Below are 27995 nucleotides of genomic sequence, written 5' to 3'. Positions count from 1 at the left end.
AGGCAGCGTGACTGGGTGGCCTGTGACACCCCACCCACTATGGCACTTGTCCGCTGAAATGATCCAGTGGCTAAGAAGTGCAGTACATTGAGGACCTTCTCCAGGGGGCTGAGTGCTTGGGAGCACAGGGTGGGTGATGTGAGGTCATCCTCCCACTCACTCACCAGGTCCAGTATTATGTGTGGTGGAAACCTGTACCTTCCATACACCTGGTCATCAGGCATCCCGAAAAGGCTGGTTCTGGGTGTGAATATTCGGGCCCTGACTATCCTCCTCCTCCTCCTTTGGTAGCCCACTGCCACTGCTGCTAGGAACGGTATGTTCATCCTGGCGTCTGAGCTTGTTATTGTTAAAGTGCGCAAATTCATGCTTTGCGCGTGTTCTAGGCGAGCGTGTGAACCGCGCACACCTGGTTCCCAGTCCAATAGCGTGTGAAATTCCCACGCACCACGGGATACAGGTGCGGTGACGTACTTGCGTGTGTAAGTGCCCGCGCACCCCTGAAATACACGTACATAGGCCAATCGCGTGTACGCGCACTTTTGTCCAATTACACGCGATGACACTCTGACGTGCAGTATTTACACGTGTGCTCCGTCATCACGTGCTGAGTGGGGAACACCCGTGCGTGTCACGTCACATACGCGCTTACGCGCTGAGGGACTCTGGACCAATAGAATCGCGTATGCGTGCTGACGCGCTTACACGCTAAGGGCCTTTCCTCGGATTTCACGCTGACGTGCCGGATTTTCACGTGCCAAATCACTCCGTATCAAGCTGGCCACGCGAAATCACACGGAAGACCACGCTCCTGCCCAGAAGGCTGAGTTACTGCCCCCCAGTGCCCCGAGCAGCCTCCCACGTGCCATCTGCTGCTGCCTGCCTGCCTGCCTGCCTGCTGCCACCGTGCCCTGCCATTTGGTGCCTGCACATCAGCCATCTGCAGGGGTCCAGTTGCTGTGTCCACCCCTGCTGGAACTGAAGACTCCCGACTGGGATTACATCGCTCCACAGCCCAGCCCCAGGACCCAGTTGCCCACCCACACCTGCCTCTGTGGCAACCCCAGGCCAGAGGGGCAGAGGGGCACCAGCTTCACTGCCACCGAAGTTGGTGTCCTGGTGGAGCATGTCCTGGGGCAGTATGATGCCCTCTTTGGATCATCCCGCGCCAGCAAGGAAGGACGGGAGAGGATCTGGGCCGACTGTGTGGTTGCCATCAACGTGGAGGGGGTGGCAACCCGCAACATCCAGAAGATCAAGAAGCGCTGGGAGGACTTGAGGTCCAGGACCCTTGTGAAGGCCCGGCGCCTCGTGGAGGGGGGCCGGGGCCGCATGAGTTCCATCCAGATGAGGGTCCTGGAACGCGTACGCCCAGCGCTCCACGCCCAGATCCTTGAGAGGGAGGCCCGTCTGGAGTTGAGCGGTAAGTGTCCAAGCATTACTGTGTGAGACAGGGCATGTTGCTGTGTGCTGGGTCTATGATACTTGCCTGTATGTGTGCCATAGGCCATGTATGCATGTATGTGTGCAGGGACATCATGGTAATGCATGTGCAACCAGTGATGTGTGACCCACATGGTTGTTGCATGTGTTCAAATGCCGCATGGGGAGCCCTATGCAGATTTTGAACATGAGAGCATGCCAGTCTCTGTGCCGGGACATGGGTGGGGGTGAGGGATGGGTGCTGATGCCAGGTACATATGTGGTAGCCATGTCTGTGTGCCTGACCTGCGTGTCTGTGACTTGTGCATGCCATGGATACATGACACATGTGTGTGACAATGCACAGATTCAGTGGAGCAGCCAAATTACCCTTGTATCCGCTGTGTTTGTTGTGTTTGGGGCCAGATGGATGTGACTGAGGTGAAGTGTGTGCATGTGATAGGCATGAGCCATGATGCATGTGAGTTACATATCATTGAATGTTTCAAGAGTCCATTGGACATGCATGGAAATGTCCATGGCATGCACCATGCCTGTTACTGTGTGTGTTTTGCCTGGACTGACCCATGTGTTGTGGAGGGACATGATGGAAGTGTACTTTGACAGTGGTGCTCATCTGCTATTGCTTCCTGTCTAGGGGACCATTGTACAGTACCCTGATGCTTGTGTTCTTTGTCTCCCTCTACGCAGCGGCTAGTGAAGAAGAGGGCGGAGACGGCGCTGTGGAGCAAGGCGGCGGGGATGCCCCCACGGCTGCAGCGGAAGGGGTGGGTGAGCCCCCACAGGTGAGGGGGGGGACGGTGGGAGACGGTGAGGAGCCATCCAGGTTGGTGGTTTGCACAGAGGAGGAGGAGGCCGCCACTGGGGCACACATGGGGCCTGGTGGGGGCATCCCTGCTGGTGCAAGTGGTGCAGTCCAGGCCCAGGGGCAGGAGGCAGCACAGGTCACCGTGGAGGGGCCTGTGCATGTCGCTGTCCCGGACCCTGTGAGTGCACCACCATGCACCAGCAGGGATGCCCCGTCCCAAGCCCGTCCGCAGGTAGAGGGGATGTCCATGTCACCTGACTCCCCTCCACCTGCGGACGTGGGAAGCCCTGTCCGTGTGGAGAAGGTCCTGATTGGGGTCGCGATGCGCACGGCTGTGATTCGTGATGCCGTGCGTGCTTCCCGGGAGGAGCACGCACGTCATCACGAAGTGCACCGTGCCGACGTGGCCCAATTGGGATCAGCCATGTTCGGGGGTTTCCTGCATGTGTTGGCCAATATGGCAGCCCTCTCCTCCTCTGTGCAGGCTATACACCAGTCGTTCTCCTTGCCGTCTTCCGGCCCAGATTCCACCAGGGCCCCCTGTGGACCTGCCCCGACCAATGCAGCCAGCTCGGTGGGGATCCCATCCCTGCCACAGTTGGGAGTCGGAGGTCCAGCAGGGGTGGACAACACAGCAACTGGACCCCAGCAGATGGAAGATGTGACATCATCATCGGGCAGGGCACGTGCACGACGGCGTCGGTGGTTTCCATCAGCCTGGATGCCGTCGTGCTGGCAGAGGCAGTGGCGTCGGAGGCAGCAGCGGGCTCGACGTGGGAGGCATCATGGCTCGGGGCCATCAAGATCAGAGGGGCAGGCATCGGCCGGAGGGCAGGGCAACCCTGGGATGGTGGTGTCTTCCGTGTGGGAGCAGTTGGTCCAGCGGATAGGTGCGGAGCGGCAGCGGGCGGAAGAGGAGCGGCTCGCCATGGTCAGGGCGGAGTTCTCCATGCGTCGGGCGTTGAGGCGGGCTGAGTGCTCGAGGAAGCTCGCAGGGAGTTTGAGCTGAACATGGGGTTATCCCTGCAAGACCTCGGGGCCAGGACAGAGTCCCGCCTCCAGGACATCGACATGGAGTTCGATGATGCCCTGGCCAGCAACATCACCAAGTGAGCCGCAGGACTTGCCCGCTGCCTTTGTATATAGTTATTTAGTTAGTTAGTGTTAGGTTTCCTTTATTTATTTTTATTATTTTGGACCGCTTGGACAATGGCCACTTTTTTGTATATATTTTTTTCATTAGGTAGTAGTAGGTTTCATTTATGGTGTTGGGCTCATGGACCCTTGAACATTCCTGTATATAGTTTGCTTTTTGAAGATACATTTTTTTTTATTTGTTATTGTGTTCACCATGAGGAAATGGTTTTTCATTATTTTCCTTCTACATGATATTGCTTTGTACAACATTTGTTTTTGTATTCCTTTGTTTTTTTGATTTTTACTTTTGTTCTCGGACATGGACCATTTATTTTGTTATCCACATTGTTGTATGTTTGATTAGTTTACTTATTTTTCATCTTTAATACATTTTTTATTTTTACTTTCACTTGTGTTATTTTCTCATTGGTTTCATACATGTCATAATATGGGTTTTGACATTCACTTGCACCCATTGTGTATGTGTGTGTGACGGACATGTGTTCATTTACATACTTGCCATTGGGGTTTTATCATGTAATTGCATTCACTATGTGGGTGGATGCAATCCTTGCCTGGGTGTTTGTGCTGGGTATGCTGCCCATTACTGCCATGATTGAGTATTGTCAGGACCTGGGGGCAGGGGGACATGTGTGGGTGCCTGGTGGAGGCTGCCCCTGGTGGCTGGGGGGTGGGGGTGGTGGGAGACATGGGTGGGGGCCTGGTGGAGGCTGCCCCTGGTGGCTGGGGGCTGGGGGTGGTGGGAGACATGGGTGGGAGCCTGGTGGAGGCTGCCCCTGGTGGCTGGGGGGTGGGGGTGGTGGGAGACATGGGTGGGGGCCCGGTGGAGGCTGCCCCTGCACTGCTGGGGGGTGGGGGTGGTGGGAGACATGGGTGGGGGCCTGGTGGAGGGTGCCCCTGCACTGCTGGGGGTGGGGGTGGTGGGAGACATGTGTGGGGGCCTGGTGGAGGCTGCCCCTGGTGGCTGGGGGGTGGGGGTGGTGGGAGTCATGGGTGGGGGCCTGGTGGAGGGTGCCCCACAGTGCTGGGGGGTGGGGGTGGTGGGTGACATGGGTGGGGGCCTGGTGGAGGCTGCCCCTGGTGGCTGGGGGGTGGGGGTGGTGGGAGTCATGGGTGGGGGCTTGGTGGAGGGTGCCCCACAGTGCTGGGGGGTGGGGGTGGTGGGTGACATGGGTGGGGGCCTGGTGGAGGCTGCCCCTGGTGGCTGGGGGGTGGGGGTGGGGGTAGACATGAGTGGGTGCCTGGTGGAGGCTGCCCCTGGTGGCTGGGGGGTGGGGGTGGTGGGAGACATGGGTGGGGGCCTGGTGGAGGGTGCCCCTGCACTGCTGGGGGGTGGGGGTGGTGGGAGACATGGGTTGGACATGGGTGGGGGCCTGCTGGCAGGTGCCCCACAGTGCTGGGTGGTGGGGGGGTGGGAGACATGGGTGGGGGCCTGGTGGAGGGTGCCCCTGCACTGCTGGGGGGTGGGGGTGGTGGGAGACATGTGTGGGGGCCTAGTGGAGGGTGCCCCTGGTGGCTGGGGGGTGGGGGTGGTGGGAGACATGGGTGGGGGCCTGGTGGAGGGTGCCCCTGCACTGCTGGGGGGTGGGGGTGGTGGGAGACATGGGTTGGACATGGGTGGGGGCCTGCTGGCAGGTGCCCCACAGTGCTGGGGGGTGGGGGTGGTGGGTGACATGGGTGGGGGCCTGGTGGAGGCTGCCCCTGGTGGCTGGGGGGTGGGGGTGGGGGTAGACATGAGTGGGTGCCTGGTGGAGGCTGCCCCTGGTGGCTGGGGGGTGGGGGTCGTGGGAGACATGGGTGGGGGCCTGGTGGAGGGTGCCCCTGCACTGCTGGGGGGTGGGGGTGGTGTTAGACATGGGTGGGGGCCTGGTGGAGGCTGCCCCTGCACTGCTGGGGGGTGGGGGTGGTGGGAGACATGTGTGGGGGCCTGGTGGAGGGTGCCCCTGGTGGCTGGTGGGTGGGGGTGGTGGGAGTCATGGGTGGGGGCCTGGTGGAGGGTGCCCCACAGCGCTGGGGGGTGGGGGTGGTGACAGACATGGGTTGGGGCCTGGAGGAGGCTGCCCATGGTGGCTGGGGGGTGGGGGTGGGGGTAGACATGAGTGGGTGCCTGGTGGAGGCTGCCCCTGGTGGCTGGGGGTGGTGGGAGACATGGGTGGGGGCCTGGTGGAGGTTGCCCCTGGTGGCTGGGGGGTGGGGGTGGTGGGAGACATGGGTGGGGGCCTGGTGGAGGCTGCCCCTGCACTGCTGGGGGGTGGGGGTGGTGGGAGACATGTGTGGGGGCCTGGTGGAGGGTGCCCCTGGTGGCTGGTGGGTGAGGGTGGTGGGAGTCATGGGTGGGGGCCTGGTGGAGGGTGCCCCACAATGCTGGGGGGTGGGGGTGGTGGGTGACATGGGTGGGGGCCTGGTGAAGGCTGCCCCTGGTGGCTGGGGGGTGGGGGTGGTGGGAGTCATGGGTGGGGGCCTGGTGGAGGGTGCCCCACAGTGCTGGGGGTGGGGGTGGTGGGTGACATGGGTGGGGGCCTGGTGGAGGGTGCCCCTGGTGGCTGGGGGGTGGGGGTGGGGGTAGACATGAGTGGGTGCCTGGTGGAGGCTGCCCCTGGTGGCTGGGGGTGGGGTGGTGGGAGACATGGGTGGGGGCCTGGTGGAGGGTGCCCCTGCACTGCTGGGGGGTGGGGGTGGTGGGAGACATGGGTGGGGGCCTGGTGGAGGCTGCCCCTGCACTGCTGGGGGGTGGGGGTGGTGGGAGACATGTGTGGGGGCCTGGTGGAGGCTGCCCCTGGTGGCTGGTGGGTGGGGGTGGTGGGAGTCATGGGTGGGGGCATGGTGGAGGGTGCCCCACAGTGCTCGGGGGTGGGGGTGGTGGGTGACATGGGTGGGGGCCTGGTGGAGGCTGCCCATGGTGGCTGGGGGGTGGGGGTGGGGGTAGACATGAGTGGGTGCCTGGTGGAGGCTGCCCCTGGTGGCTGGGGGGTGGGGGTGGTGGGAGACATGGGTGGGGGCCTGGTGGAGGGTGCCCCTGCACTGCTGGGGGGTGGGGGTGGTGGGAGACATGGGTGGGGGCCTGGTGGAGGCTGCCCCTGCACTGCTGGGGGGTGGGGGTGGTGGGAGACATGTGTTGGGGCCTGGTGGAGGGTGCCCCTGGTGGCTGGTGGGTGGGGGTAGTGGGAGTCATGGGTGGGGGCCTGGTGGAGGGTGCCCCACAGTGCTGGGGGGTGGGGGTGGTGGGTGACATGGGTGGGGGCCTGGTGGAGGCTGCCCATGGTGGCTGGGGGGTGGGGGTGGGGGTAGACATGAGTGGGTGCCTGGTGAAGGCTGCCCCTGGTGGCTGGGGGGTGGGGGTAGTGGGAGACATGGGTGGGGGCCTGGTGGAGGCTGCCCCTGGTGGCTGGGGGGTGGGGGTGGTGGGAGACATGGGTGGGGGCTTGGTGGAGGCTGCCCCTGCACTGCTGGGGGGTGGGGGGGGTGGGAGACATGTGTGGGGGCCTGGTGGAGGGTGCCCCTGGTGGCTGGTGGGTGGGGGTGGTGGGAGTCATGGGTGGGGGCCTGGTGGAGGCTGCCCCAGGTGGCTGGGGGGTGGGGGTGGTGGGAGTCATGGGTGGGGGCCTGGTGGAGGGTGCCCCACAGTGCTGGGGGGTGGGGGTGGTGGGTGACATGGGTGGGGGCCTGGTGGAGGCTGCCCCTGCACTGCTGGTGGGTGGGGGTGGTGGGAGACATGTGTGGGGGCCTGGTGGAGGCTGCCCCTGCACTGCTGGTGGGTGGGGGTGGTGGGAGACATGTGTGGGGGCCTGGTGGAGGGTGCCCCACAGTGCTGGGGGGTGGGGGGGGGTTTGTGACATGGGTGGGGGCCTGGTGGAGGCTGCACATGGTGGCTGGGGGGTGGGGGTGGGGGTAGACATGAGTGGGTGCCTGGTGGAGGCTGCCCGTGGTGGCTGGGGGGTGGGGGTGGTGGGAGACATGGGTGGGGGGCCTGGTGGAGGGTGCCCCTGCACTGCTGGGGGGTGGGGGTGGTGGGAGACATGGGTGGGGCCTGGTGGAGGCTGCCCCTGCACTGCTGGGGGGTGGGGGTGGTGGGAGACATGTGTGGGGGCCTGGTGGAGGGTGCCCCTGGTGGCTGGTGGGTGGGGGTGGTGGGAGTCATGGGTGGGGGCCTGGTGGAGGGTGCCCCACAGTGCTGGGGGGTGGGGTTGGTGGGTGTCATGGGTGGGGGCCTGGTGGAGGCTGCCCATGGTGGCTGGGGGTGGGGGTGGGGGTAGACTTGAGTGGGTGCCTGGTGGAGGCTGCCCCTGGTGGCTGGGGGTGGGGGTGGTGGGAGACATGGGTGGGGGCCTGGTGGAGGCTGCCCCTGGTGGCTGGGGGGTGGGGGTGGTGGGAGACATGGGTGGGGGACTGGTGGAGGCTGCCCCTGCACTGCTGGGGGGTGGGGGTGGTGGGAGACATGTGTGGGGGCCTGGTGGAGGGTGCCCCTGGTGGCTGGTGGGTGGGGGTGGTGGGAGTCATGGGTGGGGGCCTGGTGGAGGGTGCCCCACAGTGCTGGGGGGTGGGGGTGGTGGGTGACATGGTGGGGGCCTGGTGGAGGCTGCCCCTGGTGGCTGGGGGGTGGGGGTGGGGGTAGACATGAGTGGGTGCCTGGTGGAGGCTGCCCCTGGTGGCTGGGGGGTGGGGGTGGTGGGAGACATGGGTGGGGGCCTGGTGGAGGGTGCCCCTGCACTGCTGGGGGGTGGGGGTGGTGGGAGACATGGGTTGGACATGGGTGGGGGCCTGCTGGCAGGTGCCCCACAGTGCTGGGGGGAGGGGGGGGTGGGAGACATGGGTGGGGGCCTGGTGGAGGGTGCCCCTGCACTGCTGGGGGGTGGGGGTTGTGGGAGACATGTGTGGGGGCCTGGTGGAGGGTGCCCCTGGTGGCTGGGGGGTGGGGGTGGTGGGAGACATGGGTGGGGGCCTGGTGGAGGATGCCCCTGCACTGCTGGGGGGTGGGGGTGGTGGGAGACATGGGTTGGTCATGGGTGGGGGCCTGCTGGCAGGTGCCCCACAGTGCTGGGGGGTGGGGGTGGATGGGTGACATGGGTGGGGGCCTGGTGGAGGCTGCCCCTGGTGGCTTGGGGGTGGGGGTGGGGGTAGACATGAGTGGGTGCCTGGTGGAGGCTGCCCCTGGTGGCTGGGGGGTGGGGGTGGTGGGAGACATGGGTGGGGGCCGGGTGGAGGGTGCCCCTGCACTGCTGGGGGGTGGGGGTGGTGGGAGACATGGGTAGGGGCCTGGTGGAGGCTGCCCCTGCACTGCTGGGGGGTGGGGGTGGTGGGAGACATGTGTGGGGGCCTGGTGGAGGGTGCCCCTGGTGGCTGGTGGGTGGGGGTGGTGGGAGTCATGGGTGGGGGCCTGGTGGCGGATGCCCCACAGTGCTGGGGGGTGGGGGTGGTGGGTGACATGGGTGGGGGCCTGGTGGAGGCTGCCCATGGTGGCTGGGGGGTGGGGGTGGGGGTAGACATGAGTGGGTGCCTGGTGGAGGCTGCCCCTGGTGGCTGGGGGGTGGGGGTGGTGGGAGACATGGGTGGGGGCCTGGTGGAGGCTGCCCCTGGTGGCTGGGGGGTGGGGGTGGTGGGAGACATGGGTGGGGGCCTGGTGGAGGCTGCCCCTGCACTGCTGGGGGGTGGGGGTGGTGGGAGACATGTGTGGGGGCCTGGTGGAGGGTGCCCCTGGTGGCTGGTGGGTGGGGGTGGTGGGAGTCATGGGTGGGGGCCTGGTGGAAGGTGCCCCACAGTGCTGGGGGGTGGGGGTGGTGGGAGACATGGGTTGGACATGGGTGGGGGCCTGCTGGCAGGTGCCCCACAGTGCTGGGGGGTGGGGGGGTGGGAGACATGGGTGGGGGCCTGGTGGAGGGTGCCCCTGCACTGCTGGGGGGTGGGGGTTGTGGGAGACATGTGTGGGGGCCTGGTGGAGGGTGCCCCTGGTGGCTGGGGGGTGGGGGTGGTGGGAGACATGGGTGGGGGCCTGGTGGAGGATGCCCCTGCACTGCTGGGGGTTGGGGTGGTGGGAGACATGGGTTGGACATGGGTGGGGGCCTGCTGGCAGGTGCCCCACAGTGCTGGGGGGTGGGGGTGGATGGGTGACATGGGTGGGGGCCTGGTGGAGGCTGCCCCTGGTGGCTTGGGGGTGGGGGTGGGGGTAGACATGAGTGGGTGCCTGGTGGAGGCTGCCCCTGGTGGCTGGGGGGTGGGGGTGGTGGGAGACATGGGTGGGGGCCAGGTGGAGGGTGCCCCTGCACTGCTGGGGGGTGGGGGTGGTGGGAGACATGGGTAGGGGCCTGGTGGAGGCTGCCCCTGCACTGCTGGGGGGTGGGGGTGGTGGGAGACATGTGTGGGGGCCTGGTGGAGGGTGCCCCTGGTGGCTGGTGGGTGGGGGTGGTGAGAGTCATGGGTGGGGGCCTGGTGGAGGATGCCCCACAGTGCTGGGGGGTGGGGGTGGTGGGTGACATGGGTGGGGGCCTGGTGGAGGCTGCCCATGGTGGCTGGGGGGTGGGGGTGGGGGTAGACATGAGTGGGTGCCTGGTGGAGGCTGCCCCTGGTGGCTGGGGGGTGGGGGTGGTGGGAGACATGGGTGGGGGCCTGGTGGAGGCTGCCCCTGGTGGCTGGGGGGTGGGGGTGGTGGGAGACATGGGTGGGGGCCTGGTGGAGGCTGCCCCTGCACTGCTGGGGGGTGGGGGTGGTGGGAGACATGTGTGGGGGCCTGGTGGAGGGTGCCCCTGGTGGCTGGTGGGTGGGGGTGGTGGGAGTCATGGGTGGGGGCCTGGTGGAAGGTGCCCCACAGTGCTGGGGGGTGGGGGTGGTGGGAGACATGAGCAGGTGTGCAGGGTAGTCCCCTGTGGTGTGTGCTGCCTGCAGGGGCCGTGGAGGGTGTACAGGTAATGCCTGGGAGCACACAGCCAAATCGCGTGTGGAACTTCCCGCGCACCCCTGCAATCCACGTACCCTGACTAATCACGTGTGGAACTTCACGCGCACCCCTGCAATCCACGTACCCGGCCAAATCGCGTGTGGTACTTCCCGCGCAGCCCTGCAATCCACGTACCCTGACTAATCACGTGTGGAACTTCACGCGCACCCCTGCAATCCATGTACCCGGCCAAATCGCGTGTGGTACTTCCCGCGCACCTCTGCAATCCACGTACCCTGACTAATCGCGTGTGGAACTTCCCGCGCACCCCTGAAATCCACGTACCCTGACTAATCGCGTGTGGAACTTCCCGCGCACCCCTGAAATCCACGTACCCTGACTAATCGCGTGTGGAACTTCCCGCGCACCCCTGCAATCCACGTACCCTGACTAATCGCGTGTGGAACTTCCCGCGCACCCCTGAAATCCACGTACCCGGCCAAATCGCGTGTGGAACTTCCCGCGCACCCCTGAAATCCACGTACCCTGCCTAATCACGTGTGGAACTTCCCGCGCACCCCTGAAATCCACGTACCTGGCCATATCACGTGTGGAACTTCCAGCGCACCCCTGAAATCCACGTACCCTGCCTAATCGCGTGTGGAACTTCCCGCGCACCCCTGAAATCAACGTACCCGGCCATATCGCGTGTGGAACTTCCCGCGCACCCCTGAAATCCACGTACCCTGACAAATCGTGTGTGGTACTTCCCGCGCACCCCGGTATACACGCACACGTTTTTTTTCTGTCAGCGCGTGTCTGTGTTTGTGGGTACCCCTTTGCACGTCATTTGTCCTGGAGGGCCACAGTATTGGCCATTCATCATGGCTGTATATAGGTGCTATTTGTTGGCGCACCTTTTGGCGCACATTTCTTCCAGGCGCAGAGACGCTACCTCCTGCTTTCTTGTGGCGGTCGTGTTTGTGCCTGTGCGCTGGTTTGAGTGTGCGCTTTTTTGCCCTATTCTATTCCATGAATACGTGTTGTAGGCGAGCGTGTGGGCGTTCCGCGCACTTGTACCCTGTGCTTCCCCCGTGACACCCACATTTTGGCAAGTTGTTCCCCATTCCGAGTGTTACGCCCTGTGTTACGCCTACTTTTGTTGCGTGCACCGCGCTATGTGCGATTTTCGCTGTGGCCTGTGCGATTTTCGCTGTAACCTGGCGCACGCCGTTAGATGGCCTGTGCGCCAACGTGTGCCGCGCACTTTCTTATCGCACATCCGATGGTCTTCTCGCGCACGGCCTTCCATGAATCGATGTGCGCTGCTTTTCGTGCGATTTTCGCACTTGCACTGCGATTATCGCTATTCCACTGCGATTCGCACGTTTTTGGCCACTTGCGCCGCGCTAATAATTCCATGAATCGGCTTGTAAATATGAGGGTCGAAAAAAAAATAAAAGTATATTGCTTATACAATGTAATAAGTCATTACAAAATACTAATACTAACATGCTATTTTCTTTTATCACAGAAATGAAGAAGAAAAACATGGACTCCCATTACTAGACCAAACAGTAAGTATACAATAATAAGGACAACCATAGCAGCATATCACATCCATAGTATCTAATACCTTTGTTCCTTATACATTTGTTTTTCACCCAAAGTTATAAGCAAATATGAATGTGATATGCTGCGGTGGTTGTTGCCAGGGCATAGAGTCTTGGGTGCATGGCCAAATGGTCTGCACCCAAGACTCTATGCCCTGGCAACAACCACCGCAGCATATCACATCCATAGAGTCAAACATTTCAACTATGATCTATGGGAAACTTTTAATGTCCGCGAACAATGTGAGTGTTCTTAGAACACTTTGAACTTGCCAGCGAACAATACGGACACCGTTTTCAGGACACCCCCTATGAACATTTCAGAACAACGCGATAGTTCTTAGAACACTTTCAACTTAACAACGAACAATACGGACAGCGTCCTAAGGACACCCCCTACGAACATTCCAGGACACCGGGAGTGTTCTTAGAAGCGTCTTCAGAACACCACCATCTTGTTTATTTGCGAACATTTCAGGACACCGCGAGTGTTCTTAGGACACATTCAACTAGACAAAGCACAATAAGGACAGCGTCCTCAGAACACCCCCTACGAACACTCCCCGGACACCGGGAGTGTTCTTAGAAGCATCTTCAGAACACCACCATCTTGTTTATTTGCGAACATTTCAGGACACCGCGAGTGTTCTTAGGACACATTCAACTTGACAAAGAACAATACGGACAGCGTCCTCAGGACACCCCCTACGAACACTCCCCGGACACCGCGAGTGTTCTTAGAAGCGTCTTCAGAACACCCCCATTTTGTTTATTAGCAAACATTTCAGGACACCGCGAGTGTTCTTAGGACACATTCAACTTGACAGAGAACAATACGGACAGCGTCCTCAGAACACCCCCTACAAACATTTCAGGACACCGGGAGTGTCCTCAAAAACGTCTTCAGAACACCCCCATTTTGTTTATTTGCGAACATTTCAGGACACCACGCGTGTTCTTAGGACACATTCAACTTGACAAAGAACAATACGGACAGCGTCCTCAGGACACCCCCTACGAACATTCCAGGACACCGGGAGTGTTCTTAGAAGCGTCTTCAGAACACCACCATCTTGTTTATTTGCGAACATTTCAGGACACCGCGAGTGTTCTTAGGACACATTCAACTTGACAAAGAACAATACGGACAGCGTCCTCAGGACACCCCCTATGAACACTCCCCGGACACCGGGAGTGTTCTTAGAAGCGTCTTCAGAACACCCCCATTTTGTTTATTTGCGAACATTTCAGGACACCACGCGTGTTCTTAGGACACATTCAACTTGACAAAGAACAATACGGACAGCGTCCTCAGGACACCCCCTACGAACATTCCAGGACACCGGGAGTGTTCTTAGAAGCGTCTTCAGAACACCACCATCTTGTTTATTTGCGAACATTTCAGGACACCGCGAGTGTTCTTAGGACACATTCAACTTGACAGAGAACAATACGGACAGCGTCCTCAGGACACCCCCTACGAACACTCCCCGGACACCGCGAGTGTTCTTAGAACCCTTTCACTTTGCTTGCGAACAAAACGGACACATATTGACTCCTTAGAACACCCCCTAGTCTGTTTATTTAGAACATTTCAGAACACCCGTGATGGCCACAAACAAATCGAACACAAAAAGAACGTTTAACACATAAAAAACACAACTTTCATCCTATCTCATACACTCCCACCCTCCCCAAACACTCCTACACACCAACACACTCTACAAAATACACATTTTGAACAAAGTTTCACCGCGCTGTCCGGGGACGTCTGCGAATCCAAGATGGCGGGCGCTACCGAAAAATCTGACGCGCTTCATACTCCACGCCGTCCAATCAGCGAACACTTTGCATGTCCGCGAACATCACGCAAAACGATTGGCCAATCAGGACACTTTCCGCGGAGTGAACAGGGAAGTGTGTCCGCAAACCGAACACAGATATCACTCATTTTTTTTTACCTACTTTTTGGTCATTTTAAAAAAAACTACTGGACGGATTTTCACCAAATTTGCAAAAGCACGCTTTTCGGGTGGAAATCCGTCCAGCGGTTTGGGCTGTAGGCGCGAGCAAAATTTTTTTCCCATTCACTCTATGGAGAGTGAGTATAATGTATACAAATATGAGCATATAGAGGGAAGGTAGAGTAATAAAAATAAAACTATGAGAACGTGCTGATAACCATAATAATTATCTTCATGCACAGAAAGGATTGCTCTCTTTCAAGCCTGTATCTTCCGCTATGTATATGTTTCATATGATGTGACTGGACCCTAAGTCTACAAATATAGTACCTTTTCAATTTTTACTTCCTGACTGTTACTGAAGAAAACTATGTGGCTTCGATATGTCAGTAAAGGATAAAAAGGGAGAGCCAGTCATGTGATGTCATCAGTGATGTCATCAATGACATTTGTGATGTCATCTTTGATGTCCTGGGTGTTAGTGTTAGCAGTGCACGGTGGCGCGAGTTATGGTTGCTTATGTTACCATAACTGCCGAATTTCAGGCGTTTTTCGGTTTTACTTTGAGCCATAACGTCCCTTTAACAAAGTTTTTTCACTGAATTTCATAGGTTTTTAGTAGCGCAACTTAACCATAACGTCCCTTTAACAAAGTTTTTTCACTGAATTACATAGGTTTTTAGTGCACAACTTAACCATAATATCCCTGACTTCATATACATGTAACATAGAACATACTAACCCCCTTGTAGTGATTTTCATGTCCGAGGACTACTGCCATGTCCGCGGACACATCGAAAATCTGAGCGTGGTGAATGTAAATTTAAATAGTGTGCCCCATTTCCCCTTTGAAGTTGGCTCTGAAAAGAGCCGTTTTTTTTTTTTTTTTACAGATGCTTGACAGACACCTGTTATTTTGTTTTTTTTTGTTGTTTTTTTTCTTACTTTACTCCTAAAATCTTCACATAACCTTCTCCAAAGCAACCCTTACATTCCAAAATAAAAAGGCATTTCCCGTAAAAGATAAAGAAATGCCAACTTCTTTAAAATGAACAGCATTACTGGCATCAATATTCTCATTGTTACAGAAGAACATACCAGCTCTAAGCATGAAAGCACACATGCCTCGGTTGATAACACACCTAGCAATATTTTGCTGAGGACAAAAAACTGAACTATTGTCCCATATTGCCCTAGGTAGTAATCCAGAAAAAATTACTTTTGCATTTGGAAGGATCTTCATTACTGCTTGAACCAAGCGTTCAAAATCAGCCAACAAAGTAGGGGCACTGATGTTGCCCAAATGGAAAGCACCATAGTGCAAAACTACCACATGCGGACTGTTCATCGTGGCCATATCCTCACAAACTTGTACAATTCCCTGTACATTGCAATCAGGCACACTGCCCCACACCACCTCCACTCCTTTCACATCAAAGTTCTTTGCAACATGCCTGCATTCAGCGTACTGCTGTAAACCATGCACAAACATATCTCCGAGCACCAACATCCTGACTTTCTCCACTTCTGCCATCTTCACCACACACAGTCTCTTTCAACACAAATCCACAACCTCGACATCTGATTGGCTGATCCGTACAGTCTTCTTTCCATGTTGGATTTCCTGGAAAAACCCGGATGTAGCACGCCCTGTCCACGAACAGCCGCTGTAACCGCGGACGGCGTCCACTTTACTCTCTGTGCCATTCCCTCATTGCATACAGCTAAGCAATCACACAATACGAATAACGTCCTCAGAACAACCCCATTTTGTGATTTTTCGAACATTTCAGGACAATTATTATTTCAATATTCAACATATTAACATTACACATATTATACTTTCATCTTGTACTCTGCACACAATGCTCTGTTTCTCCATTAGTAGCTCAGTATACTAGATAGAATCCCATAATACAATGCTATTTATATCAATGCATCGTTCAAAGCACTAATAATGGTATGATATTTATTGCAATATCCTTGACACTTTTTTTGCAACATTATAATAAAAATCCCTAGTACACAAATTCCATGAAAAGTACATACACACGTGATGTCATCAGTGATTTCATCAATGGCATTTGCATGTCATCTTTGATGTCCTGGGTGTTAGTCTTAGCAGTGCACGGTGGTGGCGCCAGTTATTTTTCAAAGCTTACCATAACTTGCGATTTTCAGGGGTCTTTCGGCTGTACTTAGAACCATAACGTCCTTTAAACAAACTTTTTTTAATATCACGCAAACAATATACAAACATGGCGTGCAAAAACCAACTTCTACAGATGGCTTTACAGAGAATGTTGCAAAGTAAGAATTTATGCTCGTTCACAGTGAAGGTCAGCTGCTTCCATTTTTTTCTCGGACCCCGGAGAGGCTCACCAAGCGTACTATAAGGTTGTATTGTGTTTTGACCTTGACAGACAGAGATTGTGATGAAAGACTTCTCTTGAAGGAGTGTTGCTAAAACGTAAGAGAAGATAAAGATGAAATTTCTGAAACAAAACCACTTTTATATATTATATCACTATGCGAAAGATCGTTGGCACAGGCAGAGTCGTATTTTGGAACTGCACCACTCGTAGACAATGGAAATTGCAATTGTACTGTAAGTAACCCTTTAGATTACTTTATACCAAATATAATTACAATAGCGTAGCATTAAAGACCGTTCAAGTTGAACTTGTTCGTTGAAAGTGGCATAATGTTTTCTACCGCGCACTATCACCGCCGAATTGATCCCCTGTCGTTTAGAGGGCTCTGAAAAAGGCAGACGACACAGGGTGGGTTAATAGAAATAATTTAACCGGTCTATAGGCGGTCAAGCGCTCTACTCGCTGTGCCACTTCACTGTAGCCTGTCAAGTGGCACAGCGAGTACAGCGCTCGCTTTGACATCTGTGCACAGCTTGCTAACGCAAGTTTGAATCCCGGCAAGGCCAAACTCAGCCTTTCATCCTTCCGTGGTCGATAAATGAGCACCACACACCTTGGTTAATAATAATCACTGCTTAGATACCTCACGGTTCTTAGCGCTATATGAATGGGAAAATATTATTATTTTATTATTAACATACTCTGTTGCACTATCTTCGATAGCAAATATTTTCACGCACTAATAAATAAAATGATGATTTTTAATGAAGATCGGCTGGTGAGACTAATTTATGTTTTTTAAAACAGATATGTGGCTCCATTTTGCCTATGTCATGATTTACAGACTCCAGAGTTTGGGGTCTTCAACTGCCAGGTGCAGGTCCAAATATGCAACTTCATGACCCTCACCATTTTATGGGACAATCGCCAAGGACCAATATGCCCTTACGCAGTACTAGCGGCTACAAACAACATGCCAACCAATTGTGTGGTCTAATGGCTCATTGTTGGAGCAACCTTCCGATTATCAGAGTGACCATTTACTGCTTTTATCATAAACCAACAGCCTATCTACCGCAAAGGAACAACGCGTGGCTCCAAATAAACTTTTGCTGATTGACAGCAGAGACAATAGCAAATCGCTGAATATTCACTAAACATTTCATGTGAAATAAATGTACTTTACCAAATGTACAATCCTGCTGTTTACTTTTAAACCACAGTTTCATATTCCGAATTGTGGCGCACTGAGTTGTAAGCTGATCTAACACTCTCTGTACCGCAAAGGAACATTGCGTGTCCCAACATGAACTTTTGCGGATCGACAACAAAGACAAATGCAAATTGCTGAATATTCTCTAAACATTTGATGTCAAATAAATGTACTTTACAACATTTACAATCTTGCTGTTTGCTTTTAAATCACAGTTTCATATTCCGAATTGTGGCGCGCTGTGTTGTGACATAATGTGTGTTGTCTTCCGGGTTCTGTGTAAAGTCGCGTAGTACTGGAGACGACTGGGCGCATTTGATTATGCACCCTGTAACGTCACAGAGAGAGGCGGGGAATATGAATGCTTTGATAATATCAGGCTTAGGGGCGGGAGATATGATTTAGTGTCGCAAAAGCAAGTCACCCAGGTCAATAGCGCCAGTCATAGGATTATCACATAATGACGGAGCACACCAGCCGGATTTATCGTTTCTTTAGTGGACAAAAAGTCGGTTGACGCCCCTAGGAAATTGTACTATTAGCGGACAAAAGGAGTGCTCTTAAAACACTTTCAACCTGACAACGAACAATACAAACAACGTTCTCAGAACACCCCATTTTGTGTAATTGCAACCATTTCGGGACACTGCAAGTGTTCTTAGAACACATTCAACTAGACAGATTACAATACGGACGGCGTCCTGAGGACACCCCCAGTTTGTGTATTTACGAACAATTAAGTACACCGCGAGTGTTCATAGCTCATTTTTACCTTCCTTGTGAACAAAAATGACACATACTTCATCCTCTAAACACCCCACCATTTAGTTTATTTACAAAATGACAGAACAGCCGTGTTCTCTGCAGACAAATCGAACGCAACAAAAACGTCTAGCACATAAAAAAACAAAACATTGAACCTATCTCATACTCCCCCACCCTCCCCAAACACTCTTACACACCAACACACGGCACTAAATACAATTTTTTATCCACGTTTCACTGCGCTGTACGCGGTCGACTGCGAATACAAGATGGCGGGCGCCACAGAAAATCTGACGCGCTCCACGCCCCTCGCCGTCCAATCAGCGAACACGTCGCATGTCCGCGGACATGACGCAAGGCCATGGGCCAATCGGGGTGCTGTCCGCGGAGCGAACAGGGAAGTCCGTCCGCGAAGCGAACACAGATATCACTATTTTTTTTGCCTTACATTTTGGTCATTTTTAAAAAAACTAGTGGACAGATTTACACCAAATTTACAAAAGCACGCTTTTGGGACGAGGCCGCCGCTCCTGCCGCACATTTGGTGTAAATCCATCCAGCGGTTCGAGTTGTAGCCGTGCGCAAAGTTTTTTCCCATTCAGTCTATGGGAAAATAAAAGTTTTGGGACCCCCCCTATAACTTTTCCCCCCCTGGACGAATCCTCACCAAACTTTGCAAAAAATTTCAGAGTGACCCAACTACTTCTTTTGCAAAGTTTGGTGAGGATCCGTCCAGGGAGAGCGAAGTTATAAGCCCCCCAAAAAGTGGTCTTCCTATGGAAACAGCAACTTAACCATAACTACATGGCCACTACTGTGGCCATGTAATATATGTGTGTTTTTCGACCACATTGGTGAGTACTGATCTTTAGGGGAAGTATTTCAGCACATGTGGTTATCTTTGGGAAAGTAAGCTAAGACGAAGTTGAATATGAAGAGTGCCAGCAGTGCAAATACCTGCAGTAGGCTGGCATTCACTAGCATGTTCTGTTCACTCCATGAAGGTCTTGATTAGCACACGTCTTTGTTAAGGTCACCTTCATATAGTTTCCCCACACAGCCTGTTCCTCCCGAACAGATCCATAAAACTGAAGAGTCGATAAAACCCACCAATCTATGACTTGGGATGTGGTTGCTTTCTCTTTGAGGTTCTATAGAAAGCTGAGCTATTCGTCCCTAGGGACCAGCCTTGATACGTGTGTAACCTATTGTTCCTCAATAGATACATGTTGTTTGGAAAAAGCCAGTGGCGCTAGTTTTCCTCCACTTCCTGTGACCAGAGTGTGAATTGTAAAACTAAGCTGCAGGATTTATGTCCGTATCATTGTGTTTGTCCTGCCAGCATGAAGTTGAAATTTCACATTCATGTAGGATGTGCCCGATCACTGCATCAGAAGGGTGAGCAGTCTTTATAGAGCATCTATCGAAGTCGCCAGTGAGCAACTCTAATCTAATGCTGCACTGCTTGGCTAACTGTTTGAGGAGTCAGCCAAGTGATCCAGATTTGGGTAAGTGTGTGTTTGTAAGTACCATCCACTCCCTTAATAAATATCAATGCCTGCAAGTTTGGGTGGCACAGATTATCTCATTTTACAACAGTAATGGAATTAAAATACTAAGATCAATAAGGCCCTTTTTGTTCCTATTGAGCATTGATTGGACGACAGCCATTCTCCTGTACAGTTTCATTTTCCTTTGAACAGTTTTTTTGAAAATAAATAATACCTTGATGTAACACAATTGGTCCAAGTCACTTTAATATCTTGTCAGAAGCATGACACAGAACCAAACAGTAGAGCATGCTGAAATGGAAGAAGACTCAAAAAAGTTAGCAAAGTGCTCTTTGTGAAATAGTTTCCGGAGATAGTGGCAGCCTTAGTTTTTACTTGGTGTAAACAACATCAGTGGTTGACTATTGTTGAAGCTACACGGATTTGCTAATTACTGATTGAGTGAATACAAAACACTGTCTGAGGGAAAAACACTGTCTGAGGCAAATGCAAACATTGAGATAGGGGAATTGTTATGAAATATATTGGGAAATGCGACGTATGTTTATAGCAACTTTAGTAGTTACATTGCATGCCTCCACCACTTTGTTCTTCTAGTTGGACAAAACAAACACACATGAAATTCGCTGTGCATAAATACGAAATGCAGAGAGCTTAACAATAAAAAATTGCCACAATTAAATCTGTAGCGATAACATTAACCATCAAATAATATCCCCAGAACAACAGAGCCTCAAGCAATCATGCTGTTTACTGCTGAAAATAACTAGTCACATATTTTAAAACTTGGGCATGTATTGGTCTAATGCCAATGATACCACATTGCGTGGAAAAGCTCTGTGAGATATTACATGTCTCTCTTAATTGTAGAAATTATATGCCATTCGGACAATCGTGGATGTACCTGCTGGGTTGTGGACCTGTAGTTTAGCATTCCCTTGATTCCCGAATATGGATGTAAATTAGCATCTGAAGTTGCTTGAAAAGGTTTTCTTGAGCATTAATTGCGAGATGCCTAAATGAAACGTGGAAACACGCATGTGTGGCTATGTTAAGAATGTAGCACCATTATGAGTATTGAAATTGGAAGATATTTCCACTTAGGGCCTCATCACGAGTTTGGCGGTAACCCTTAAATCCGGCGGTAGCGCTGTTACCGCCGGATTTAAGGGTCTGCCAAATCAGGGCTTCGGTGGATTTCTCCCCAGCTCTGAGCTGGGGGAAATCCGCCGAAAATTCACGCTCATACCGCCGGCGGGAAATCCGCCAGCGGTATGAACGCGAAATTTCCCCATTGAGCCCAATGGGGAATGGAGCAGTCCCGAATGAGCTCAATGGGGAATGGGTATTTCCAAATCCGCCAAACCCGTGATCCGGCGTTAATAGCACCGGTGGGTTTGGCGGAAGGGCAGATGGCGCCAGCGCTATTAGCGCCGGCGTTATCGCCCAACTCGTGATGAGGCCCTTAGTCAGTATGGCTGGAGTGCTAATCAGCAAAGTGCCATAAGTTAGTGTGAACATCAATGGTTCTGCTGTGCAAACACCTACTTTGTCCGTAATTATTAGCAATGTGACTCATTGTGTAGTTTTTGGGATGATGGTATTATGTTTATAAATGTTCCATATGTTCCATTTGTGACATTATTGGTTTTGTAATTTCATGTTTTTTCCATGTGTTACATTGGAGTGATCAGTGATATGCATATTAAGATCCGTATCCCCCTTAAGGAAAGCCCAGTATTTTGAGGTATATAGCAGAAGTTACCACCTTGATTGGAAATTGATGTAATGATCCTGATTGCATCATTCCCTTCATCGGCATGTGGCAAAATGGTGTTAAAATTCCACAATCTAAAGCACATGTCTATCTTGGGGTAACAGTAGATGTTATCATGGAACACTTGGTCGAATTCGAATTGGTCACATTTTGAGGGACGAATTTGGCCGCAAATATATGTGGTGGGGTGGATAAATATCATAATAAAGATAGGGGTGGGTCGGGTGTGTTATGGGGGTTGGCTCCCCCGGCATGTATGTGCTGCCAAATGTAAAAAAAATAAAAATGAACCCAAATTGAATTAAAAAAAATGTTAAAAAAAAAAATAAAAACATCTGATGAGTTCCCCTGGAACATATCTTGGAATGTCGGTAGATTGAGAGAAAAAAGGATTTAACCAACAATATAGCATGGGCATGTCTTATTAATGTGTACTGGAATTTAACATCAAGTGTGACAAATATAAAATATGTTTGTCCATGCTCATTTGATAGCATGTTTACAATGTGTGCTGTTTCCCTGATGCATGATGATAAAGCTGTCAGCTATGATTTTAAGAATGGATCAATGATTTCAGATAGCCTTTCATTCATGACTCCAATCCCAGATATGTTAAGATAAGGGCCTGCAACCTTTGGCTCTCCAGATGTTTTGGACTGCAACTCCCATCATCCCTAAGCAGTATTGTCAAAAATCAGATATCATTGGTATTGTAGTCGGAAACATATGGAGAGCCTACCGTTGCAGATACCTGTGTTAGGTTATTTGTAAGTGCTTTGTGACCAGCAGTGTGGCCTCATGGCACTAAAGTAATGATCATGGAGAAGTTAGGAACAGAAAGATGAGAAAGGACATGCTCATGCCCACCTTAGCATGAGAGAACCCATGTGTTTTAGGCTTTTGTTAACAGGGTTATGGAATGAATGTCTTTGTTAGTCTGAAGGAGAGAATCTCACAGGCAGAAGAGCAATTGACTGAAAATGATTGTGCACCCATTCTGGAGAGTCTAAACAGGGGACTACAAGCAGATTTTGATTACAGGATATAAGTGGGCTTATTTGGTGTTAAGGAGTAAGCCTTGACTACAGTAAAGGAGGGCCTACAAGGATTTATGGACAGTAAAAAGAGTTAATATTTAATATGTTTTTCAAGCTAAAGCCAATGGTGGTGCCTTTATAACAGGTATAAAGTGTCAGTGTTGTTTCGATTTTGTCAGTAGCAATGCTGCAGCAATCTTCTCTCTTCGAAGCTTCTGAATGAAATATTCAGGGCACCCTAGGCAGATGCCGATGGCAAACTCCAGGTGGCAGATGCCCCTCTCTCGATACCCCTATTCCTTGAAGTGTTCGTCCCAACTCTCCCTTACCTTTTCTAACAAAAATTCTCAAAAGAAGTGTTTACTCTCAAGCCTCGTCTTTATTCCCTGCCCAGCAATCTGGGTTTCAACCTTTTCAATCGACTGAAAATACTTTATTCCCTGTAGCACATTCTCTCCTCTCAGCTACCTACTCTAAGCACTCCTCTCTCCTTATTTTTTCTGGACCCCTCTTTTGCTTTTGACACCATATTCTTTCCTATAGGCTTCTATCACTCATCTGGCACTGTTCACAATTGAGTCTGCTCTTATCTATGTCACTGTGCATACTCTATCTCCTGGGCTGGATAGTCATCTCTCTCTCTACCTCTTTTCATTGGGGTCCCCCAAGGGCTGGTTCCCTGCCCTTTACTTTTCTCTCTATGCACAATTCCTCTATTGGTTATTATTTCTTCTTATAATCTCTACTATCATTTATATGCAGATGATACTCAAATGATCTTTCAAAGTCTTTAATGGTTATCTTTGAATATTGTCTCCAATATCATTTTCTTTGTGTTGTCTTTAAATGCCTTTATGGCATGGCTCCTCCGTATCTCTCCTCTCTGGTCTCCTGGTACCAACCAGCATGACTTCTTTACTCTCAATCCCTTTTTCTCATTTCTGTCCCTCGCCTTCCTTGTGCCCACTCACACTTTCGTTTCTTTTGTTTACTGGCCCCTAAACTTTGGAGCACTCTACCTCTATCTATTCATTCTTTTGGTTCATTTTCATTATTGCACTCTCACTTGAAATCTCACCTCCTTTCCTCTGTGTAAAGATGTCACTCTTTCTCATTATTTGTACTGTTGATTGACTTTGCCGGTTGTCTTTTTTACATTCTTAAGCAGTTTGGCATAAAGCACTATATAGGCACAAATAAAGCAAGTTAAAATCAAACCAAGGAAATTAAACTCTCAATCTGATCTGTATATGCCGAACATGGAGATGATCATTTTAGCTAAAGTAGAAGAATGAAAATAGGTGTTATAATATGTTTGACCTGACCACAAGGAAAGCCATGAGCTAGAACACAAAGTTTCACCTCAGAACCCAGCGCTATCCAGATGCGAAGATCATGCAACCGGAATCTCAGCTTGGGTCTAGTTTCCGATATGTCTTTAATATCGAGGTGTGCAATGCATTCATACAATATGAAAAATTAGTTTGATTTTAATATCTATCTTAAACCACTACTGGACTGGTTCCTGGAAAATGACATTGCAGTTCAAATTGATGCTGATGACACTCAATTGATCTTCAGCATGTCTCCTTGTAATATGGACCAAGTACACTTAATCATACTTTGAACCATACTGAACTCTGGATGGACCTGAACTGGCTCAGTCTGAACATGGGCAATACAGAATACCTCCACACGTATGTATCTCTTAAGTGTAAAAGAGAGTCCACATACAAGCACAAATCTCTGCATCTTCTAACAACACTGCCAAACTCTTTAAAATCTACAAGGAGCTGGCAAATCCTTCTGCAGTCTCCACCTCTAATGTTCTCTCTAAGGCCCTATGTACGGCTCTAGCTTCTCACTTCACCACTAAAACTCAGGACATCCTGTGCTCTCCTCTTCCTCTCTCTCTACCCCTCTCGGCCTCCTTCTGGCCGCCTCTCCCTCATCTCCTCCTTTCTCCTCTTTGTCTCTTAAAAACCTGACAATGTTTCTAGGCAAGTCCAATCTATGAAAGTGTCATCCTAACAGGTTCTCCTCTGCTCCTCCAGAGCCATCAAGGACACATTGACAACCTCGCTCCAGCCTTATCACTAGTTCTTTCCCCTCTCTCCTCAAACACTCTCAACATCACAGTAGATTTTCTCAGGATTTGAACCTTTAAGACATTCTTCGTTAGTATCAGTATTAGGTTGTACACCCTCATTTGCGTTCTACGGTAAAATCAAATTCTGTATAAATTGTTGTGAAGCATTGTATCTCGTTTATTTCCCATCTTTGATTTTAAGGTTTTTTCTTTTGTTGTTGTTTCTATTGTTTTTGTTGCTGGCTTGCCACTCTCTGTTGGGTTAATTGGCCAGGTATTTCCCCCCTTTTTTGTTTTTGAAAAATCTGTATACTCTTTCAATGATTGGGGGCGTACAGCCTCCCGTACTTCAGACTGGGTCGCTTCAGCCAGTACATTATCCTCTAAAATCTCTTGAACATCCGACTCCTCCAACATAGTATCGTTCACATCATCTATTTCTTGGCAGGGAGATGTAGCAACGGTTTCTGTGGGTGATGAACTCAAGTCAACCACATTCTTGTCACCCTCTACCTGTACATTAATAAGCTTTAATGCTATTTCTTCCATCAAGTGAGCTGTAGTTTGTGTCCCTAACGTACAGAGCAGTGCCTCCTTTTGTTAATTTACAGCAGGCTGGATGCTCTGTGCATCTTGAGCATTTATAGTTTGCTTTAGAGGCTTGGTACGATCCAATGCCTTGTGGTTGAGTAATATTGCATGGGACCTTTGAGATCTCCTTTCATTTTTCTCCCGGATGATCGGCTCCAAAATGCTGCGGAGTATGTTCGTAATGTGCACAGAGTTCTTATCCAAACTGTCTTGAACTACTGTCCCCAAAAAGCATCTTTGAGTGCACCATTGCTAGCAGTGTTGTATTATCTTTAAGCTGATAGTTTAAGCTCTCATAGAGTTTTATGAAAGGAGCAATTGTAACGGTTAATGCTGCCAAGGTGTTTGTGTCTACCCCAGCTGGTTTAGGATAAGTCTCAGGGACGTCAGTTGGTTGAACGAGGGGTTCGTTTAGGAACATCTGCTACATTTGCTTGAGTCTGACAAATCCTCTGGCAAGAGAGGTCCCAAACTTCCCGAAGAAAGCATTGCCATTTTGTTATTTCTTTTGGTGGTCCACTTTCTAGTTCGACTAATACCCATGTCATTTTTGATTACAGGGTCATTTTTTTGTTTGTTTTTGAAGGATCCTCCAGCAAAGTAGGCTTGGGGTTAGATGTAATTAGTCACGGGTTGATACCATCATGGTTTAACTCAGTGGTTATCTGTGCATCCAGCTCCTTTGGTATCCCCCTTTCACCATTCTCCATGTTATCAAGGCTTCTGTCAAGGTTATAATCTCCAAGCCTTGATTAATCCGTTAAATGATCTCCAGTGCTTCACCGCTGCTCTCTCCATTGCTGTCAAAGGGAATCCTACCAACTTTCCTTCTTTGCACATTCTCAGTGGGGGCCAGGCAAGAGGCACACACCCCCGGTAAGCTACGTTCTATGGACTTCATACTTTCCAGTAAGTCCTCTTCCTCTACCTCAACCCTTAGTTCATATGACAGCATTGACTTAGCAAGCGCCTTGCAGTAGAAAAGTGAATGATTATAACTGAACAAAAAGATTTATAATTCTGCTAAAGTTAATCATTGTTTTTTTGGACTGCACAGTACCTTGATATAGATCCATCAACCACCCTCCCCTACGAACATTAAACAATGTAGGACACAAGCCCGACCACAGGGGAATGCCACAAACCAATGACAGTGGATCCAATCGAGAGGCACCCAGGCATGAAGAATGACAAAGCACCCATGATTATACTACCCACAGCAAAGTAGGTGAATACAATATTTATTAGTATGGCAAAGATGATCGTCCCGAATGCCATTTCAAGATCAAGCAGAAGACTCAAACCTACGTTCCTGCTGTCCAGCGGGCATTCACTGGGCTGAATCTTAAGGGCCACATTCTCGAGATACAGCTGAACCAAAATCCAAATTAATGCATGTGCAAGAGGTAGTCATCTGAGATATGAAGAAAGAGAATTACTGCTGCAAAGTGTCTAAGGAGCTTTTAGGGTTGGAAGATAAGTAATTAGCCAACTGATGGAAAGGTCTCTGTGGCCAATGGTGTGTTCTTCAATAAAAGACGAGCCTGGACTAATTTTGGGAACTCAGTAAACTCTGTTAAACTTCTTGACAAAAGAGGGGATTTACTGGTGGAAAGGAAAAGTCGATCATGTTGTGGGGTACATTATTCAGCAACGCAGTGCCATAGGATCATCCTATTATGATGCGGCTTTCATGCTTATCAGAATAGAGTGAAACATGTTCATAGTGAGGGTTGTAAGATTATAGCCGCAGGAGCAGAGCCTAGACATCAGGCGGCAAAACAAAATTGACAAATATATTACAGCTCCTTTGTCCTTCCTCTCGATCTTCAACACTGCCCTCTAATGCCACATTCACTACCTCTTCCCTTCGGAACACGCTGCCCGGGATCGAGCAGGAGCTCTCCCCCCCGGCATCCGTGCTGCAGGAGCAGCTGGGAGCCCCCTCGACCATGAGGTAAGCCCGTGGGCTTCACTGGGCTGTGTGTGTCACCTCCGCTCATCGCCACGATTTATCTGCCATAAGTCACCACAATTAGCCTGATTCCAAGGCGAGTGCAACTGTGCACCTTTTTCGTCCAGAACATCTGCTGCATTTCTACAAAAAGTGCTGTTTAAATGCACTACGCTTTACCCAAAGGCACACTTCGCTTTTCCAAGATGGCGCCGTGTTTTGCCTAAACCAGAGGAGCCCTACAACTGAGCTGCTGGTGATTGGCTTACCCGGCCATATCCCTCCCTCCTCTCCACCGGTAGGCGGAAGCCGGCACCTGTGTCGAAGGCACGGTGTACAAGGCTCCTGTCCTGAGCCTGTCGTGAGCTTGCCTGAGCCTGGCCCAGGAACTCTGCGTGTCACCCTATGGACTACCCAGCAAGCGGCATTCACACCTGGTTCACCGCTCTTGGGTAAGCTATCTAACCTTACTGTGTGCCCACAAGACTATCCACATACCAATCTGAATAATAATCACCCTTCAACCCGGCGTGGTCCTAGCACTTGCCCAAATTCGATCACTACCTCATCTATTTCCCCCCACCCGTGGGGATTGCCTTCCCCGACGTGCGAGAGTCACATTGCCTGCTATCTGACTCTGCACCTGCTGCTACAGTGATTTGCTTTGCCACCTAACTCTCAAACGGCTCCCTATCTACTATGAATTACCACTAAACATATTTACTCACCTGCTAGGCGAGCCCTTATGTGGCATACTGTACTTTAATCCATGTCACGCGACGCATGTTTTGTATGCGAATACTGGCATGAGCCAGAGAAATGCAATTCA

This window comes from Ambystoma mexicanum, chromosome 3p (assembly GCF_040938575.1).
Source record: "Ambystoma mexicanum isolate Mex_15411 chromosome 3p, UKY_AmexF1_1, whole genome shotgun sequence".
Taxonomy (NCBI): Eukaryota; Metazoa; Chordata; class Amphibia; order Caudata; family Ambystomatidae; genus Ambystoma; species Ambystoma mexicanum.
The sequence above is the reverse complement of the archived record's forward strand: the minus strand, read 5'-3'. Positions refer to the sequence as shown.